Raw genomic sequence first — 5,502 nt, 5'->3', positions numbered from 1 at the left:
GTCCATAGACAACCTTTATCAGAATCATGAGCTTGATAAAATACACATTCTTAGACCCCACGCCAGACTGATAAATCAATATCTTGGTAGAGGGAAGAAAATTTGAAATCTACAGGTGCCTCAGGTATGTCTAATATATGCAAATAATTTGAGAATTGACCTAATGTGATGAACAGATAGGATTTGGGGATAAAAATTGGGATATGTCATGTTGTTACAAGTGGTATTTAGAGAAAACAGGTAAATGGTAATTCTAATCACTGAAACTGAGATTAGAGATAGCTTCACCATTGGGAGAAGATAAAATATTCTGAAGTATTCCCTTGGAAATAGATATCTGTCATTTAGGAAATTGGAAATAAATATTTGGGAGTCCTCAGCACCAAGATTATAATGGAAACCTTAGAGGCTGGTAATATTACTCAACAAGAATTTTCTTGAGTAAAGTAAGATTTCATTTGAAAAAACACATCTTCCAAAGCAAACCGAGAATGTAATTGGAAGCAAGCAGCAAATGAGGCATTTTAAAATTACATGTTAACATTTGAAGAGTTGATCTTTCCTCAGCCCTGGTCAGATTAAGATACTCTCATGGCCTCGAGACAGGATTCTCCATTGCCAGTTCCACCACCTTCGTTGGCTTTCTTCTCTACCATGTTCTCTTCAGGAGGTCCCATTAAACCTCCAGCACCTGCCAACCTCCTATTCTCTCAGGTCCATTAGCTCTAGTGCATAGAGGAGCCACTCTCTCCCAGGGACTAAGTCAAGTCCTGGCCCCATCTCTCATTGATCCAAGTGTGCCTCCTGCTCACACATCAACAAATCACTAGGGCAGGGCCAGGGAAGTAAAATATGCTGATTTGTCTTATGTCACTCAGAACTCATCTACAGGATGAGAGGTAGGGTTGACTCCCACCGACAACCACCAAGTCATATGACCTGAGATTCTAAAGGAAGATAGACCTCAAAGAAAATCTGTAATAACCTTGGGAAGTAGAAGTGGAGTTTAAACAGTCAAATAAGAAAAAAATGTCAGCTTCATTGGGTATTAATGTCATGCTCACAGCTCACTGTTCCAAAAATATAACTTCCTTGTCTTTGTGAAAATCAGGATATCACTTTTCTGTCTCCAGTCTTCTGTTCCTCTTTCACTCCCCATTATTCTTCAAAGATCAGTGGTTTGGCAATTTAATTTCCTACTTATATCAGTACCCTGGGAAGTCATAAATCCTGACTAGGGGTCCTTGAACTCAACTAAGACCTCTATTTTGGTGTCATTATAATGTATACACACATCTGACTGTGAGATGCATTAAATATAACTACTCATTTCCATAATCTTTCAAAGTTTGCATTATACTAAATAAGACTCACTGATTTTTTTTTAACTTCTCTCTGTGCTTTGTCCACAGAAGAATGGTGTTTAAAGGGCAGCCTTAGATAATTCACACAGTAAAGGTCATGAAGTTGGAAAGGGAAGAATGATAGAGTTGCTCATAAAAGAAGGCGAGTGATATTAAGTTGAGGCTATTTGAGTGTAAAGAAATTGAATAATGAGTAGGAAGAGAAAGTTTGATTGAAAAAGTATATAGATATAAAATAGTAATATCCCAACACCTTAAATGTTGGGATATTACAGAGTTATTTAAAAGTAAACATTATAAAAAAAGGAAAAAAAATATATATATATATGGTGAGGCAAAAGTAGATTTACAGTTGTGCATATGGAAAGTAATATAATCTATATTATAAAAGGCCTGTGGCCCTAATGCTGTAACGACCAAAGACCAGCGTGGGCGGTGGGCGGGGCATGCACGGGTGGGCGGGGCTGCGAACATGGCGAGGCCACGCGATTTTTTGCACTGGGCTTCTAGTAATAAATAATAATACAAGAATAAATTTTGTTTCACATACAATAATGAGTCATAAAATGTACAATAGTCACTACCTTTTCCAGAGTCTAGTGACCCAAGAACTTTAGCTCCCAGAAAATGACTAGGAAGCTGTAAGGAAATTATTAAAACAAAACAATAAAAGAAACAACTATGGAGAAGGATGAGGAATACTGTTATACATAAGCACCAAATTGTATTGGCTTTGAAAAACATGATGGAAGAACCTGGCACACGCCATCCCAACCACGTGATAAAGTTTATCATTCCCAGTGATGTCATGTGTCCCTAGTATGATATCATGAGAAGGGCACTTTGTCTCTGTGATATTCTTTCAAAAAGGGCATAACTCTGATTTAATCATAAGGAAAACATTAGAAAAGCCTGAGTGGTTGGGGGGGCATTCTAGAAAATATCTCATCAGACAGTAATTCCTAAAGCTGCCAAGGTCACAAATACAGAAAAACCAAGTGACTTCACAGACTAGAACTCACTGAAGAGACATACCCATTTAAGGCAAGAAATATACTAATTGAGATCCTGGACCAACAAGGGGAAAAAATGGTGACAACTAAATGAAGTTTGGAATTTAGTTCATAGTAATGCACTAGTGTTTTGACAAATATACTTCAGTATTTTAAGACATTAACAATAGGGGACATTAAGTGAGAAGTATATGCAACTCTCTGTACTACTCTTATAAGTTTTTTTGTAAATCTAAAATTATTATTTTAAAAAAAGGTTTATTTTTTTTTTATGCCTCCTACATGCACACACACACACACACTTCCAAACACATCCTTTGAGCAGGGTGCCCTGAGTTGAGAAGATTGTTAAACTCATCTTTTCAAAATGCACATGCAATCATTTCACTTCCCTGCCAATGTTCTTAAATGACCATCCCCCCATATTCATCACAGAAGACCCACATTGCAAGGGTTTTAACAACTTTTTCAAACACATCTGTCTCTACATCGCTCCAGGTGCCCCTCTCTTCCTTCCCTACCGCTGGCGGTTGGCGTTTCCCCAGGTGCAGCTGCTGTTTCAGCTTTCATACCTTCACACCATCTCACATCGCGACAGTAGACATGATTTAGAAACAGACTGCAATGAAGATTTGTCTGAGTTTAAGAAAGATTAAATGACCCAAGGAGAATGGCTGTTTGTGTTCATTTTCATTATTGCCTGCTACCTGCAATAGTCACCCCGTGTGACAGAATCTTTTGATCAAAGATCTGGTCACGTAGATGATGGCTCGCTTGAAAATGGCCTGTGGCGCCCCAGGAATGAGCTAGAGATGCAGCAGCCACAGTACACGCATGACCAGACCTGGAGATTCCATAGCTCAGCACTGTTCGCAGCAAAACTTTGACAGGTGGCTCTCAGAAACAATACCTTCAATGTAAGCATTTGATTGCGATGATAATGAGTGGATGATAATGATTAACAGGGGTTTAACCTTTCGGTAGATGGGAGCAGAAACATCACTTCTGTGAGAAATAGCAGGAGGATTGGGTTGTATTTGTTTGAAGGACATGATTTAGTAAGATAGATTGCTTTGTTATCTTTGTATATCCTCTTTGATTCATAACAAATTTAAATCTTTATAGATTCCATGTAAGATTCACACTAAAAGACTATCAAAATAAGATTGATTGCCCAGCCATCGTTTTTTCAAGTAGAATTTCTACATGGGCCCCAAGGTCTTAATAAATACCTTTCTTGCACTCTCAGCCTATGATTTCCTCTAAAATAATTCAATGGAAATAAATACCGAATTAAATAAAAGTTAATGTTCATAGATCAGGGAATTATTTGTTGTTTACAAACACCTTGGTACATTTCTAGGAAATATTAAACGTAATTTTTGATCTATGCTTATATACTTCCTTCTCAAAGTGTCAAAGGTTGAGTTTAGATAATTAGCTGTGGAGAAGTCTTTCTCCAGGATGCAGAAACAGAGAAGGCAGAGGAAGCCATGCAGGCTGAATGTGTGCTACTCACTCCTGGGAAAGCTGAGGGTGTAGCATTACTAAATAATGAGATTGTATTAGAGATATGAAACTTCAATGGTCTTAACCAATACAAAGATGGTTTATAAACAATCATTTAAACAATCATTTTAAACACTGTATAAAAATAAATTATTATACTAAGTGAAATAAGCCAGTCTGAGAAAGACAAATACCATATGTTCTCACTCATATGTGGAATCTAATGAACAAAATAAACCGATGAACAAAATAGAACCAGAGGCATGGATACCTGGAACAGACAGACAGCTATCAGAGGGAGAAGTGGGGACTGGATGAAAGAAGGTGAAGGGATCAGCCAAAAAAACCAACAACACACACACACATATATATAACTCATAGACACAGACAACAGTGTGGTGATAGCCAGAGGGAAAAAAGGAGTGAGGTGTAGGTGGAGGTGGGCAAAGGTGGAGGAAATGGGAATGAAAGAGACTTTGCTTGGATGGGTATACAATGCAGTGTGTAGATGGTGTTTTATTGAGTTGTACACTTGAAACCTGTATGGTTTTGTCAACCAATGTCACCACAATAATTTCAATTTAAAAATAAAGTTAGAGCCCTAACCAGTTTGGCTCAATGGATAGAGCGTCGGCCTGCAGACTGAAAGGTCCCAGGTTTGATTCCGGTCAAGGGCATGTACCTTGGTTTCGGGCACATCCCCAGTAGGAGGTGTGTAGGAGGCAGCTGATCGATGTTTCTCTCTCATCGATGTTTCTAACTCTCTATCCCTCTCCCTTCCTCTCTGTAAAAAATCAATAAAATATATTTAAAAAAATAAAAATAAAAAAATAAAGTGAAGAAACAAGTTTCAAATTTCTAGGGAAGCAGTAAAATACTTACCTCCCAGTATTGGTAGACTCATATTTTCCCTTCAGGGAGGAATCTACTCTACCAGCAAGTGTCACCAAAAACTAAGAATCCCATTAAAGACCAATAAGCCAGAAAATCCATTATATCATATACTGAAATGCTGTTTTTTTACGTATCCTCCTTATATCCCTCCCTTAAGATTCTGCATTTCTGGCCTTGGCTGGTTTGGCTCAGTGGATAGAGCGTCAGCCTGCGGACTAAAGGATCCCAGGTTCAATTCTGGTCAACTGCACATGCCTGGGTTGCAGGCTCGGTCCCCAGTAGGGGGCGTGCAGGAGGCAGCCAATCGATGATTCTCTCTCATCATTGATGTTTCTATCTCTCCTACTTCCTTTCTCTCTGAAATCAATAAAAATATATATATTTTTAAAAGATTCTGCATTTCTGGCTCATTCGCCAGGAACTTCCAGCTCTGCCAATCTTTAACCATAATACTGCTATATCAAAAAAAGAATAGGTGTTAAAAAAGACAAAGTTAGTAATTTCATTAGAAATTGCTTTAATTCGAAAAATTAAAAGAGTTTCTCTTTTAATAATGATAGAGAAACTGGTTTTAGACTAATCATCTAATAGATAAGCTATAAAACCCTGAGAAAAAACAAAACTCAGACATGTAACAGCAACTATGTACCAGATATCTGTGCTTGGTATTAAATCTCCTTATTCAAATGAGCAGGAAGAAAACCAAATAGTGAGAAAATGAA

The sequence above is a fragment of the Myotis brandtii genome, unplaced genomic scaffold (assembly GCF_000412655.1).
Source record: "Myotis brandtii unplaced genomic scaffold, ASM41265v1 scaffold945, whole genome shotgun sequence".
NCBI lineage: Eukaryota > Metazoa > Chordata > Mammalia > Chiroptera > Vespertilionidae > Myotis > Myotis brandtii.
The sequence above is the reverse complement of the archived record's forward strand: the minus strand, read 5'-3'. Positions refer to the sequence as shown.